Source organism: Alligator mississippiensis, unplaced genomic scaffold, assembly GCF_030867095.1.
Source record: "Alligator mississippiensis isolate rAllMis1 unplaced genomic scaffold, rAllMis1 scaffold_110, whole genome shotgun sequence".
Taxonomy (NCBI): Eukaryota; Metazoa; Chordata; order Crocodylia; family Alligatoridae; genus Alligator; species Alligator mississippiensis.
In genome coordinates this window covers 51010-66467 of record NW_026775284.1, presented here as the reverse complement: position 1 = coordinate 66467, position 15458 = coordinate 51010, and the positions used below count along the sequence as shown (strand labels likewise).

General features: G+C 63.6%; 3 non-coding genes and 1 pseudogene across 3 annotated transcripts; all 4 read left to right on the top strand.

Annotated features, from left to right (window-relative positions):
• The first annotated feature begins 510 nt into the window (after positions 1 to 510).
• LOC132246865 (U2 spliceosomal RNA) lies at positions 511 to 694 on the top strand. The gene has a single exon (XR_009458232.1). It is a non-coding gene; the product is annotated as a U2 spliceosomal RNA (small nuclear RNA).
• A 4675-nt stretch (positions 695 to 5369) lies between these two features.
• On the top strand, positions 5370 to 5556 carry LOC132246867 (U2 spliceosomal RNA). The gene has a single exon (XR_009458233.1). It is a non-coding gene; the product is annotated as a U2 spliceosomal RNA (small nuclear RNA).
• A 1715-nt stretch (positions 5557 to 7271) lies between these two features.
• LOC132246861 (U2 spliceosomal RNA) lies at positions 7272 to 7466 on the top strand. Its single transcript, XR_009458229.1, has one exon. It is a non-coding gene; the product is annotated as a U2 spliceosomal RNA (small nuclear RNA).
• A 7219-nt stretch (positions 7467 to 14685) lies between these two features.
• Positions 14686 to 14857, top strand: LOC132246866 (U2 spliceosomal RNA; annotated as a pseudogene).
• Positions 14858 to 15458: the final 601 nt, after the last annotated feature.

Here is a 15458-nt window from a genome sequence, read left to right as displayed (position 1 = left end):
GGAAGAATTGCTTTCCTGTCCGAGCCCCCAAGGCAAGGTCTGTCGGGAACAGCCTGCCACCGGAGGTGGTTCGGTTCGGTTCGGTTCGGTTCGGTTCGGTTCGAGCGCCTGCCTCCCTTGAACCCCTTCGACAGCAAACGGGATGCTTCTCTTGCTGGGATCCACTGAGCCCAGCGGACGGACGGACTTCCTTCCTTCCTTCCTTCCTTCCTTCCTTCCTTCCTTCCTTCCTTCCGGCCGGCCGGCCCTTTGGGCAGGCGGGGCTGGACGGACTCGATGATCTTCCGAGGTCCCTTCCAGCCCGAACGTCGATGAACTCGTCGAGTCGAGGAAGGAGCGGCACGCACCTGCCCGCCCGCCCGCAGGAGAGAGAGCGAGCCAGCCAGTCGCTCAGTCGCCAGGCTCCGGGACCGGCCGCCGCCGCCGCCGGGGCCGCCCCCGGCCCTGCTCGCCGGGCCCCCTGGGCCGCCGGCCCGGGGTGCCCGCTCCCCCTCCGGCCTCGAGCAGGTTATCGCTTCTCGGCCTCTTGAAGGCTCAGATCAAGTGTAGTATCTGTTCTTATGTTCTCGATGCGAGGACTGACGCATTGAACGCATTTTCCGGTGCCGGGAGCGGAACTCGGAGCTTGCTCCATCCGCTCCACACATCGGCCCGGTTTTGCAGTTTAATTGCTGAAAAAGACAGAGAAACACTTACTCTCGCCCCGCGCCCGGCCTGGTATTGCAGTACTTCCAGGACCGGCGCCAACCCAGTCCGGCAGACTGCCGGAACTATAGAGACAAAAAGTGAGCTGACTAGCAGCTTGCTTTTCTTTCTCCTGCTGCAGCGAGGGTTCTCGTCAGTCATGACGGGCTAGAGAAGGCGGTGCCGCCAGTACGTCCGAAAGGGTATCCGGTTGCGCAAGCGACCGTGCTTCCCAGGTTAGTAGCCAAAGGGTGCTCTGGCTCGCCGGACCCCGATAAAGCGAAAACCCCAGCTCGGGCTAATAGCCGAAGACCTCGGTCGGTAGGCGAACGCCAGGGTTCGGAGGACGGAACGTGGAGCAACACCCCCAGGTCTCAAGGACGCCCTGATCCACTGTCGAGAACGCTCGAGGCACGGAGACCCCAGCTAGGGCGGAACGTCGACTGCGGATCCCGGAGGACCCTCCCAGGAGGGTAGACCAGCGAACCCGAGCCGGCGAAGAACCCCGACGCACCCCCCCACGATGTCGGGACCCCGACAGGCGGCGGCGGACCCCCGACCATCGATCGACCCCCGGAGGCAGAGAGACTCTCAAAGCCCGGAACCCCGGCTGACGAGAGCCGCCTCCCGGCGGAGGACCCCGGAGCCCGAGGACGCCCCCCGGACAACGACGGAGCGTCCCGTGCGACAGCGGAGCCCTCCGGACCCCCACGGCGCCCCGGTGACGACGACGGGCCCCGAACGGCGACGGCCCCCGGACCCCGGCGGCCCCGAGGACGCCCACCCCAAGGGTCTCCCCACGCTGGTGGAGGAGCCCCGAACCCCCCCGATGCCGGACCCCCCCACGGACGACCCAGGGGAAGGAGCAGACGTGACGGCGCTCACGTTCCTCCCCTTCCCTCTTCCGGGCAAGCTGTTCTGCCCGACCTGCCACCCGCCGAGACAGTACAGGTCGCACGGCGACATGAACAAGCACCTGCGGCGCTTCCACCAGCTGCGCCTAGCTTTTTACTGCTCCCTCTGCGGCACCGAATACGAGGCCTTGAAGCTCCTCAAGAACCACCAGAAGGTATGCCAAGGCCACGGAGCAGAGAGGAGACCCGGCACGCTGGTGAGGTCCGCCGCCCCGGCCCGGCGCACCCAGGCCGCGGCGCGGAGACCCGCCAGACCGGCCACCCCGCCGACAACCCCACCGGACCAGACCTCCGAGGACCGCCCTACGGAGAGACCTGCCCCGACGACGCCACCGTGCAGGCCTCCGCCCAGGGTCCCCCGACCGAACGCGACGCCCCGACCGGACAGCCCTCCACCGGGACCCCCGGGGCCACCCGAGGCCCCCGCCCCGCCGAGGATTCCGGAGCCGCCGGGAGGAACCGAGCCGCCGGGCGCCCTCCGGCCCCCGAGCGTGCCGGAATCTCCCGGTGCGGAGCCCTCCCCGCAGCAGAGGATGCCCTCTCCGTGGCAGACCCTCTGGCTGGAGGAGCTCTCCCAGGCCACCACCTTCGAGGCTTTCGAGGCCTCGGTGGCCCGGCTCACAGAGGAGCTCTCGGCGGCCGCCCGGCCCGGCCAACCCCGAGGAAACAACAACAGACCGGCGACGCGACGAGACCACAGGCCCCAACCGCAGAGGCGACCCAGGCGCCAGCGCTACGACCCGGCGGCGGCCTCCCGGATCCAGAAGCTGTACCGGGCCAACCGTCCCAAGGCGGTGAGAGAAATCCTGGAGGGACCCTCGGCCTTCTGCCAGGTCCCCCGGGAGGCTCTCTTCAGATATTTCAGCAGGGTCTTCAACCCTCCAACGGATGCCGCCACCCCACGCCCCGCGACCGTCGAAGCGCTGACCCCCGTGCCCCCGGCGGAGGGGTTCGAGGACGCCTTCACGCCGCAGGAGGTGGAAGCCCGCCTGAAGAGGACCAGGGACACCGCCCCCGGCAAGGACGGGATCAGGTACGGTCTCCTTAAAAAACGTGACCCGGGCTGCCTTGTTCTTTCTGTTCTCTTCAACAGGTGCAGAGAGTTCCGGCGCACGCCCGCCGCCTGGAAGAGGGCCATGACGGTCCTCATCCACAAGAAGGGAGACCCGAACGACCCGGGCAACTGGAGACCCATCACCCTGTGCTCCACCGTCGCGAAACTCTACGCCGGCTGCCTGGCGGGCCGCATCGCCGACTGGGCGGTGACCGGCGGAGCCGTCAGCCGAAGCCAGAAGGGCTTCATGTCCACGGAGGGCTGCTACGAGCACAACTTCACCCTCCAGATGGCCCTGGACAACGCCCGGAGGACCAAGAAGCAGTGCGCGGTGGCGTGGCTGGACATTTCCAACGCCTTCGGGTCCGTGCCCCACCGCCACATCTTCGACACCCTCCGCGAGCTGGGCCTGCCGGACGGCGTCACCAACCTGGTGCGCGAGCTCTACCACGGCTGCACCACAACCGTCCGCGCCACCGACGGGGAGACCGCGGAGATCCCCATCCGGTCGGGAGTGAGGCAGGGCTGCCCCCTCAGCCCCATCATCTTCAACCTGGCCATGGAACCGCTCCTTCGAGCCGTGGCGGGCGGCCCCGGCGGGCTCGACCTCTACGGCGAGAAGCTGAGCGTCCTGGCCTACGCCGACGACCTCGTGCTCCTCGCCCCCGACGCCACCCAGCTGCAGCAGATGCTGGACGTGACGTCGGAGGCGGCCAGGTGGATGGGCCTGCGTTTCAACGTCGCCAAGTGCGCTTCCCTGCACGTCGACGGGAAGCAGAAGAGCCGCGTCCTGGACTCCACCGTCACGATCCAGGGCCAGGCGATGCGGCACCTGCGCGACGGAGAGGCCTACTGCCACCTGGGGACGCCCACCGGCCACCGGGCCAGGCAGACGCCGGAGGAAACCATCAACGGCATCGTGCAGGACGCGCACAAACTGGACTCGTCCCTGCTGGCCCCGTGGCAGAAGATCGACGCGGTGAACACTTTCCTCATCCCCCGCGTCGCGTTCGTCCTGAGAGGCTCGGCGGTCCCCAAGACCCCCCTCAAGAAGGCGGACGCCGAGATCCGACGGCTGCTCAAGAAGTGGCTGCACCTGCCGCTGCGGGCCAGCAACGAGGTCCTGCACATCCCCTACCGGCAGGGGGGTGCCAACGTGCCCCGCATGGGAGACCTCGGCGACATCGCCGTGGTCACCCACGCCTTCCGCCTCCTGACCTGCCCGGACGCGACGGTAAGTATCATCGCCGCCAGCGCCCTGGAGGAGACCGCCCGCAAGAGGATCGGCAGGCAACCCACCGGACGTGACTTGGCCACCTTCCTGAGCGGCTCGCTGGAGGGCGAGTTCAGCCGAGACGGCGGGGACTTTGCCTCGCTGTGGAGCCGAGCCCGCAACGCCACGCGCCGCCTCGGGAAGCGCATCGGCTGCGCCTGGACTTGGACCGAGGAGCGCCGGGAGCTGGCAGTCTCCCTGCAGCCAGCCCCGCACGCCGACCCCGTGACCGTGACGCCCCGCACGAGGACCTTCCTGGAGAGGTTCCTGAAGGACGCCGTCCGCAACAAATACGCCGGCGACCTGAGGGCCAAACCCGACCAGGGCAAGGTCTTCGACGTCACCTCGAAGTGGGACGCCAGCAACCACTTCATGCCTAGCGGGAGCTTCACGCGCTTCGCGGACTGGCGCTTCCTCCACCGCGCCCGCCTCAACTGCCTGCCTCTCAACGGGGCCGTCCGCTTCGGCCACCGGGACAAGAGGTGCCGACGGTGCGGCTACGCGGCCGAGACCCTCCCCCACGTGCTGTGCAGCTGCAAGCCGCACGCCAGGGCCTGGCAGCTCCGCCACAACGCCGTCCAGGACCGGCTGGTGAGGGCCATCCCGGCCGCCGCGGGGCAGGTCTCCGTCAACCGCACCGTCCCGGGCTGCGAGAGCCAGATGCGCCCCGACATCGTGATCACCGACGAGGAGGCCAAGAAGATCACCATCGTGGACGTCACCATCCCGTTCGAGAACCGGCGCCAAGCCTTCGCCGACGCCCGGGCTCGCAAGCGGGAGAAGTACGCCCCGCTGGCCGACACCTTGAGGGGCCGCGGCTACGACGTGACGGTCGACGCGCTCATCGTGGGGACGCTCGGAGCCTGGGACCCCAGTAACGAGAGCGTCCTGCGCGCCTGCCGCGTCTCCCGCCGCTACGCCAAGCTGATGCGCTGCCTCATGGTGTCCGACACCATCCGGTGGTCCCGCGACATCTACGTGGAACACATCACGGGCCACCGCCAGTACACGGACCCCAGCAGGAGAACAGCCGCCGGACCGGACCCGGAGGGGACCGCCTGAACCGCCCCCCTCCGCAACAGACGGACCTTCGCTTCAAGAGGACTCATCAACGACGGACGACGACCCAGCGCCACCCGAAGAGGACCCCCGCGATAGACTGTATCTAGACTGAGACGCTTCATCCTCGGACCACTCCTCCCACCGTCGCGGACCATTGTCACGGGTATGTGTGTTTCTATCCTCTTTCTCTCTCAGCGTCGCGAAACCCCCCCCTCCCTCCCCCTCCCCACTCCCCTCTCCCCTTACCCCCGGGCTTAGTTGGCTAACTTTGTATCGCATGTAACCTAGGTGCGTTCCCAACCTCACCCCCATCCTTCTATTGTTAGTCCCTCGCCCGGGCGTTCTGTATTTCCCTATCGGCTTTGTCATCTTTTTTTTGGATTTACCATCCTTACCATTTACTGATAAAAGTCAATCTGTTCTTATCAGTTTAATCGCTGATACGTCCTCGATGTGAGGACCGACGCATTAAACGCATTTTTGGTGCCGGGAGCGGGCCTCGGAGCTTGCTCCAGCCCCTCCACGCATCGGCCCGGTATTGCAGTGCCTCCGGGCCCGGTGCCTGCTCCCCTCCCGGGGGAGCGCCGCCTTCCTCCTCTCTGGGTTCCAAAAGCAGCGGCAGCGGCAGCAGGGGCGGGGCCCCTGGGCGGCCCCAGGGGGCAGGCCCTATGCAAAGGGCTGGCTGCCGCCGCGGGGCGGGCAGCCCACTGGCAGGGGAGGGAGCGCGCGCCCTCCTGCTCGGCAGGCAGCACGGCCCCGCTGCCGCCGCCGCCTCCCGCCGGGGGGGAGGCCGGGGCCCCGGGCGGGACCCCGGGGCCCGGGCCGGGGCGGGCAGGCGGGCGGGGGGTGCGGGGCGGGAGCCCGCCCAGCTCGCCGGGGCCCGCCGCGGGCCCGGAAGCGGCGCCCGGAGGGTGGGTCGGGGAGGCCGGGGCCCTCCCGGCTATTGGCAGGCAGGCCTTGCAGCCTCCTTTTCCGCGTCGGCCTGCGAGGCCCCTTAAGACCAGACGCTGCCTTCGTCGAGCGACGGCGTCGTCGTCGTCGTCGTCGTCGTCGCCGCCGCCGCCGCCCAAAGCCAGAGCGGGCGAGCGGCGGGGCGTGTGCAAGCGCAAGTCAAGTGAAAGCAGTAGACGGAGACCGGGGCAAGCGGAAGGAAGGAAGGAAGGAAGGAAGGAAGGAGGCCCGAGTGGAGTCGAGCCTAGCCTGCAGCGCGATGCTACCAGCTAGTGGAGCGACCCAAGCGCTGGCTTGCGTCCAGAGATGCTTCTCGAGCAAACCCCGGGCGGGCGGGCAGGCCGTCCTTCTCCCCTTGTACTCGGCCTCGGCTGGAGTGCTGCGGTCGCTCGGTCGGTCGGTCGGTTTTGGGCTGGCTCCACAATTCCAAAAGGACGGGCGTGACGTGGAGAAGCTGGAGAGAGTCCGTCCAGAGAAGAGCCACGCCAGCCGCGCGCGCGATCACAGGTCAGGGAAGCCGACCCTACCGTGACAGGCTGAGAGCCCTGCCTGCCTGCCTGCCTGCCTGCCTGCCTGGAGAAAGCCCAGGCTCGCTCGCTCGCTCGCTCGCTCGCTCGGGGGCGGTCTGATGGCCACCTCGAAGTTGACCACCAACCAGTAGCTGGGGGAACGCGTTTGTTCCCCAGAGCGAGCGAGCGAGCGAGCGAGCCCCAAGGAAGGGAAGGGAAGGGAAGGGAAGGGAAGGGAAGGGAAGGGAAGGGAGGACGACCCGGTCGAACGGTCCTCAACTAACTAACTCCTACAAGGCTGTTTCAGGCTGGACACGAGGAAGAATTGCTTTCCTGTCCGAGCCCCCAAGGCAAGGTCTGTCGGGAACAGCCTGCCACCGGAGGTGGTTCGGTTCGGTTCGGTTCGGTTCGGTTCGGTTCGAGCGCCTGCCTCCCTTGAACCCCTTCGACAGCAAACGGGATGCTTCTCTTGCTGGGATCCACTGAGCCCAGCGGACGGACGGACTTCCTTCCTTCCTTCCTTCCTTCCTTCCTTCCTTCCTTCCTTCCGGCCGGCCGGCCCTTTGGGCAGGCGGGGCTGGACGGACTCGATGATCTTCCGAGGTCCCTTCCAGCCCGAACGTCGATGAACTCGTCGAGTCGAGGAAGGAGCGGCACGCACCTGCCCGCCCGCCCGCAGGAGAGAGAGCGAGCCAGCCAGTCGCTCAGTCGCCAGGCTCCGGGACCGGCCGCCGCCGCCGCCGGGGCCGCCCCCGGCCCTGCTCGCCGGGCCCCCTGGGCCGCCGGCCCGGGGTGCCCGCTCCCCCTCCGGCCTCGAGCAGGTTATCGCTTCTCGGCCTCTTGAAGGCTCAGATCAAGTGTAGTATCTGTTCTTATCAGTTTAATCGCTGATACGTCCTCGATGTGAGGACCGACGCATTAAACGCATTTTTGGTGCCGGGAGCGGGCCTCGGAGCTTGCTCCAGCCCCTCCACGCATCGGCCCGGTATTGCAGTGCCTCCGGGCCCGGTGCCTGCTCCCCTCCCGGGGGAGCGCCGCCTTCCTCCTCTCTGGGTTCCAAAAGCAGCGGCAGCGGCAGCAGGGGCGGGGCCCCTGGGCGGCCCCAGGGGGCAGGCCCTATGCAAAGGGCTGGCTGCCGCCGCGGGGCGGGCAGCCCACTGGCAGGGGAGGGAGCGCGCGCCCTCCTGCTCGGCAGGCAGCACGGCCCCGCTGCCGCCGCCGCCTCCCGCCGGGGGGGAGGCCGGGGCCCCGGGCGGGACCCCGGGGCCCGGGCCGGGGCGGGCAGGCGGGCGGGGGGTGCGGGGCGGGAGCCCGCCCAGCTCGCCGGGGCCCGCCGCGGGCCCGGAAGCGGCGCCCGGAGGGTGGGTCGGGGAGGCCGGGGCCCTCCCGGCTATTGGCAGGCAGGCCTTGCAGCCTCCTTTTCCGCGTCGGCCTGCGAGGCCCCTTAAGACCAGACGCTGCCTTCGTCGAGCGACGGCGTCGTCGTCGTCGTCGTCGCCGCCGCCGCCGCCCAAAGCCAGAGCGGGCGAGCGGCGGGGCGTGTGCAAGCGCAAGTCAAGTGAAAGCAGTAGACGGAGACCGGGGCAAGCGGAAGGAAGGAAGGAAGGAAGGAAGGAAGGAGGCCCGAGTGGAGTCGAGCCTAGCCTGCAGCGCGATGCTACCAGCTAGTGGAGCGACCCAAGCGCTGGCTTGCGTCCAGAGATGCTTCTCGAGCAAACCCCGGGCGGGCGGGCAGGCCGTCCTTCTCCCCTTGTACTCGGCCTCGGCTGGAGTGCTGCGGTCGCTCGGTCGGTCGGTCGGTTTTGGGCTGGCTCCACAATTCCAAAAGGACGGGCGTGACGTGGAGAAGCTGGAGAGAGTCCGTCCAGAGAAGAGCCACGCCAGCCGCGCGCGCGATCACAGGTCAGGGAAGCCGACCCTACCGTGACAGGCTGAGAGCCCTGCCTGCCTGCCTGCCTGCCTGCCTGCCTGGAGAAAGCCCAGGCTCGCTCGCTCGCTCGCTCGCTCGCTCGGGGGCGGTCTGATGGCCACCTCGAAGTTGACCACCAACCAGTAGCTGGGGGAACGCGTTTGTTCCCCAGAGCGAGCGAGCGAGCGAGCGAGCCCCAAGGAAGGGAAGGGAAGGGAAGGGAAGGGAAGGGAAGGGAAGGGAGGACGACCCGGTCGAACGGTCCTCAACTAACTAACTCCTACAAGGCTGTTTCAGGCTGGACACGAGGAAGAATTGCTTTCCTGTCCGAGCCCCCAAGGCAAGGTCTGTCGGGAACAGCCTGCCACCGGAGGTGGTTCGGTTCGGTTCGGTTCGGTTCGGTTCGGTTCGAGCGCCTGCCTCCCTTGAACCCCTTCGACAGCAAACGGGATGCTTCTCTTGCTGGGATCCACTGAGCCCAGCGGACGGACGGACTTCCTTCCTTCCTTCCTTCCTTCCTTCCTTCCTTCCTTCCGGCCGGCCGGCCCTTTGGGCAGGCGGGGCTGGACGGACTCGATGATCTTCCGAGGTCCCTTCCAGCCCGAACGTCGATGAACTCGTCGAGTCGAGGAAGGAGCGGCACGCACCTGCCCGCCCGCCCGCAGGAGAGAGAGCGAGCCAGCCAGTCGCTCAGTCGCCAGGCTCCGGGACCGGCCGCCGCCGCCGCCGGGGCCGCCCCCGGCCCTGCTCGCCGGGCCCCCTGGGCCGCCGGCCCGGGGTGCCCGCTCCCCCTCCGGCCTCGAGCAGGTTATCGCTTCTCGGCCTCTTGAAGGCTCAGATCAAGTGTAGTATCGGCTGTTTTCAGTGGAAAAACTGACGTGCTAGGCATGCGGGGTCTTTAGACACCCATGAGCAGCGCAGCGCACGAGACGGAGGAGACAGTGACACAGAGTGGAATGGCTGCTTCGAAGGCGAGGTCGGATATGCAGATGAATATGCAGATGAGTATGCAGATTACGGCGGAGGCAGGAACCGAGGCGGAGAGAGTCCGGGAGCAGAGACGTCGGTTGGCGAACCATATCGGTGACTGGGCGGAGACCAGAGATGGTGAGCAAATGGCGATGGAGGAGGAGAAGGAGGAGGAGGGGTGGACCCGCGTTCAACGGAAAGGGAAGGCCCACGTGGGAGCGGGGGGGCAGAAGACCCCTGAAGATGGAGGAGGAGCCTCGCCGGCGGCAGGAAGTCGTCGGGAGACACCAGGGCCAGAGGCAGAAGCAGAGCCTGAAGAAGCAGGAAATGGTGGCCAGGGCACAAAATGGAGGGTGAAAATAACCCTCAGCCCTGAGGGCTACAAAGGAAGTAAGACACTGAGGCGTGGGGAGTTCATGGCAGAGGTGCTCCTGAAGCTTCTCAAAGTGAACCCGAGAGACTTGTACTGTGTAATTGCTTTCGATAACAGAAAAGTTTGGAATGTCACGTTCGAAAATGGGAGCAGTTACGCAGCATTTTGGAAGGCACATGAGGAGGCCCAGAACAGAGGGGATTTGGAGGGCCTGGTTTTTGACATGGGGCGGAGAGCACGAGAGAGAATTCTCTACATCAAGATGTTTACTGAGGTGGACCAAAAAGAAGAAGTTAAAAGATGGCTGGAGCAGAGGGTGGAACGGGTGGCTGTTGTCGAGAGAGAGTGTGATCGCTGGGGGGTGTGGACCGGGGCATGGAAAGCAAAGGTGACGCTCTGCGAGGTGGTGGGAAAGCCCGGGGCAGTCAAGCACTTAGCTTCGGCGGTGCAAATTGGGCCATGCAGAGGTTACGTGGTATATCACGATCAGCCCAAGTTGTGTAACCGGTGCGGGCAAGAGGGGCATTTGGCGGCGTTCTGTCGCCTTACTGTGTGTTACCGCTGTCGGGGCCTGGGGCACACAGCCCAATTCTGTAAGGGGAGCATTGTGTGTCCAGGGTGCGGGCAGGAGGGACACACGCAGCAGGCGTGCCCCTCGTCCTACGCTAACCGCGTACGGATGGCGGGGAGTCGTGAGGAGGCCCGGGAGGAAACGAGAATACTGGAGGAGGAGGAGGAGGAGGCGCAGAGGTTGGTGCCAGAGCAAGGGGACGAGATGTGCGTGGAGGAAACGCAGGTTGAGGAAAGATTCGAGAACGAGGAGAAGGTTTACGAGGGGATCGAAGAGGCAGCCAAAGAGCTGGTGGAGGAGGAAAATGTGGAGAAGTGGACACAGAAAACAGAGGAGGAAGGAAGGGAGGCTGAGGGATTGCAACACTTGAGGGGTATGGTAGCAGATTTGGAAAGGCAACATGGAAAGGGACAAAAGCCGAGTCGTATAAAAGAGAAAGCGTGGGTAGAACAACTGGAGGAGATGGAGGCCATTGAGCAAGGGCGAGACGGGAGTCTCAAGAAAAGGAAGAACTCCGGCGGGGAGGAAAAGGAGACGAAGAAGCCGGGGGTACAAACCGACGGTGGAAAGGAAAGAGGGAAAGGGAAGAAGAAAGAAAAGGGAGAGGGGGAAAGGGAAACGGCAGACATTTTGGGATTTTTGAACCCAAAAGCAGTGGGGGAGCGTTTGAAAACTTCAGGGAAATGGCGGAAAGGGGTGGAATCCGTGCTGGAGACATCGGAGAGTGAGAGTGGGGAAGAAGTGTGAAAAAGGGGAAGTTTTTGTTGTTGCTACTCGCCATGGCAGGGGCATTGTGTGTTGTCTCCTTAAATGTGAGGAGTCTAGCGTCTAAGAAACGGTGGGAAAGGATGGGAGGGTTTTTGAGGGCGGTGAGGGCTGATATTATTTGTTTACAAGAGTGTGGGATCGGGTGGGAAGAAGATTACGGGGTGCTACGGAGAAGATGGGACAAGGGAAGATCGTGGTGGGCGGGGGCGGGTGGAAATAAAGCGGCGGGGGTGGGAATCTTAGTGGATGAAACACGGGTAACAGTAACCGGGGTAGAGGTCTTAGTTGAGGGGCGCCTGCAACACATGAAGGTGGAGGTGGGGGGGGAGGAGGTGGGGGTTTTCAATGTCTACGCCCCGGCGGTGAAGGAGGAACGGAGGGAATTCTTTCGGAGATTGGCGATATGTGGGGGAGGGGGAGGGAAGAAAGTTTTTGTCGGAGATTTCAACTGCATTCTCGAGGGAGGAGATAGGGAAGGGGGGGTTGGCGGGGGAAGTTTGGATAGTACAGGGAGGTGTTTGGGGAATTGGATTCGGGAAGAGGGGCTGGTGGATGTCTGGAAGGGAGAGCGGGTGGGAACGAGGATTGACCCCAGGGGACAGAAGGTTTCGAGAATTGATTTTGTGTTGGTTTCGGAAGGAGTGGGGGTGGAAAGGAAGGAGGTGGTGGAAGTGGGTTTTAGTGATCACAAGATGTTGAGGGTACAGTTACGGGTCGGGGGAGGGAGAGGGAAGGGGGTGTGGAAGCTGAACACGAGGGTGCTGGACGACGAACGGGTGTGTAAAGCCTTTGGGAGGGAATATGAGAGGTGGAGAACAACAAGAGTGCTGTTTAAATCACATTGGGATTGGTGGAGGGTTATGAAGGAGAAGATCAAGGGGTGGTTTAGTAGAGTTGGAAAACGGCAAGCGTGGGAGAAGAGGAAGGAGCTGGGGAGATTGCAGGGGAAGGTTCAGGGGCTGATTCGAGAAGCGATGGGGGGAAAGGAAGTGAAGCGGGAGCTGGGGGAGGCGAAACGGGAGGTAGAGGAATGGTTTCGGGGGAAGGAACAGGAAAGGATGTTTTTAGCACGGGCTCCGTGGATGGGGGAGGGGGAGGAATGGGGGAAGTATTTTGCAGGCAGAGTTAGAAAAGGGAGCAAGGAAGTGGGGGCGGTGGTGACAGGGAAGGGAGTGCGGGTCGAGTCGCAAAGGGAGGTGTTAAAGGAGGTGACAGGTTTCTACGCGGAGCTGTATAAAAAGCGAGAGGTGGATGGGATGGCGGGGGAGAGGTTTTTGGGGGAGCTGGAAAAGAGGGTAGAAGAAAGGGAGAGGGTGGATTTGGAGAGGGACGTCACGGAGGAAGAAGTGAAGGAGGTGTTGGGGCAGATGAAGAAGGGGAAGACGCCGGGTTTGGATGGGTTGCCGGCTGAATTTTACGAGCGTTTCTGGGGGGTGGTGGGGGAGGATGTGGTGGAGATGTTTCGGGAGGTAATGGAATCAGGGGTGGTCGGGGAGGGCTTTGCGGTGGGGGTGGTGGTGTTGTTGCATAAGAAAGGGGACAAGGAAGTGTTGAAGAACTGGAGACCGATTACTTTATTGAATGTGGATTACAAGTTGTTCTCAAAGGTGCTGGCAACAAGGATGGGGAAGGTGATGGGAAAGGTGGTGGGGGAAGACCAGACGTGTGCAGTGAAGGGTAGGAGGCTGGGGGATACGCAGTGGGTATGGAGAGATACTTTGGAGTACGTGGGAGAAAGGGGGTGGAAAGTGGTGCTGGGTAGTGTAGATCTAGAGAAGGCATATGACAGTTTGGAGCACGGTTTCCTGTTTAAGGTGTTGGACCGGATGGGCTTCCCTGGGAAATTTGTGGGGTGGGTGAGAGCCCTGTATAGAGGGGCGAGGAGCAGGATCTCGGTGAAGGGCTGTTTGGGAGAGGAATTCAGGGTGGAGAGAGGGGTGCGCCAGGGGTGCCCCCTATCTCCGGAGCTGTTTGTGTGCGGCATAGAGCCGTTGGCACAGAGAGTGAGGAGAGATGGGAGAGTGAGAGGAATACCGGTACCGGGGGGAGGAGAAGTGAGAGTGACTCTGTATATGGATGACGTGATGTTTATGGTGCGGGATAGGGGGTCCTTGGAGAGGGTGGTGGAAAGCATTAAGGAATATGGAGAAGCAGCGGGGCCACGAGTGAACACAGGGAAAAGCAGTTTGTTAGCGGTGGGGGAATGGGCCGGGCTGGAGGAGGTGGGGTGGCAGGTAGAGAAGGAGGGTTTGAAGGTGTTGGGAGTCTATATGGATGTGAAGGGGAAGGGGGAACGGGCGTGGGAGGCGCTTCGAGGGCAGGTGAGGAAGGTGGTAGGGCTATGGCGAACGAGGAAGTTGACGTTTCGGGGAAAGGTGGGGATTATGAAACAGTTTCTGCTGCCAACAATTTTGTTTGTGGCAACGGTATACCCGCCTACCTGGTTGCAGGTGAGGCGGGTGCAAAGGGAGATATGTCTCTTTTTCTGGGGTGGGCAGACGGAGAAGGTGGCGAGGAGGGAGATATATAAGGGGGAGAACTTGGGAGGCTGGGGCGTGCCGGAACTAGAGGTGTTCCTGTACGTGCACTTTTGGAAAGGGGTGGTGCGAATTGCGGGTTTGGAGGGAAGGAAAGCGGCGGCGTTGTGCAGATATTGGGCGGGAAGGTTTTTAAGGAGGTTGGGATTATACGGAGAGAGGTGGACGGGCTTGTGGGCCGAGAGACCGCCCAAGTGGTATGCACGGGCCTGGGCCTTTTTGAGAGCGAAGGGGCTGGAGGAGTTAGGGTGCGAGGGACTGAGAGAAGCAAAGAAGGTGCTGAGAGGAATCAGAGCGAAGGATGAGATGGCAGATATAGGAGAGTTGTCAGAAGGGCAGGTGGGAAGGGCCTGGAAGGGGATAGTGGGGAAAAGATGGAAGGGGGAGCACGAGGATTTTGCGTGGCGAGCGGTCAGGAAAGTGCTACCGGTGAGGGCAGAGCAGCGGAAATGGGGTCTGCTAAGGTCAAGGGAGTGTCCGAGGGAACTGTGCAGCAGGGAGGAAACGGTGTTCCACGTGCTATGGGAATGCTCATATGCACAGAAGGTTTGGCAGAAGGTGGCGAAGTTTTGTAAAGAGATAGGGTGGGGGGACTGCGTGAGCTACGAGGGAGCGATGTACGGACTGGCGAGGCATAAAGCGTGGGAATGGGAGATTCGGGTTTTACTGTTGTGTACAAGGATGGCACTGTGGAAAACGCGATGTTTATTGGTACAGAAGGGGCTTTATTTCGCGCCACGGGAATGTGTGTATTTAGCGTACGCAGAGTTGGGGTACTATCGACGGAAAGGAGAAGGAGAGTGGGAAGATATTGAGTGGCAGAAACTGTTTGAGTGAGAGGGCAGGAAAGGGGTGGGAAAGGTAGAGTAAACAACTGTTTGGATAGATGTTATGTTATGTGATGTTATTTTATGTTCAGCGTTGTTACTTACGGGAGAGCTAAAATGGTTTTTGTAGTCTGAACCTGTAACAAAGAGACAAGCGCTTTCCAGTTTTGTACGGGAAGGTTTGTTGTGCTGTGATGTGAAGGAGAGAGGTTTTTCCTGGTGGTGGTGAACGAAGGATGCTTTTAATAAAAAAAAAAAAAAAAAAAAAAAAAAAAAAAAAAAAAAAAAAAAAAAAAAAAAAATCTGTTCTTATCAGTTTAATCGCTGATACGTCCTCGATGTGAGGACCGACGCATTAAACGCATTTTTGGTGCCGGGAGCGGGCCTCGGAGCTTGCTCCAGCCCCTCCACGCATCGGCCCGGTATTGCAGTGCCTCCGGGCCCGGTGCCCGCTCCCCTCCCGGGGGAGCGCCGCCTTCCTCCTCTCTGGGTTCCAAAAGCAGCGGCAGCGGCAGCAGGGGCGGGGCCCCTGGGCGGCCCCAGGGGGCAGGCCCTATGCAAAGGGCTGGCTGCTGCCGCGGGGCGGGCAGCCCACTGGCAGGGGAGGGAGGGAGGGAGGGAGCGCGCGCCCTCCTGCTCGGCAGGCAGCACGGCCCCGCTGCCGCCGCCGCCTCCCGCCGGGGGGGGAGGCCGGGGCCCCGGGCGGGACCCCGGGGCCCGGGCCGGGGCGGGCAGGCGGGCGGGGGGTGCGGGGCGGGAGCCCGCCCAGCTCGCCGGGGCCCGCCGCGGGCCCGGAAGCGGCGCCCGGAGGGTGGGTCGGGGAGGCCGGGGCCCTCCCGGCTATTGGCAGGCAGGCCTTGCAGCCTCCTTTTCCGCGTCGGCCTGCGAGGCCCCTTAAGACCAGACGCTGCCTTCGTCGAGCGTCGTCGTCGTCGTCGTCGTCGCAGCCGCCGCCGCCCAAAGCCAGAGCGGGCGAGCGGCGGGGCGTGTGCAAGCGCAAGTCAAGTGAAAGCAGTAGACGGAGACCGGGGCAAGCGGAAGGAAGGAAGGAAGGAAG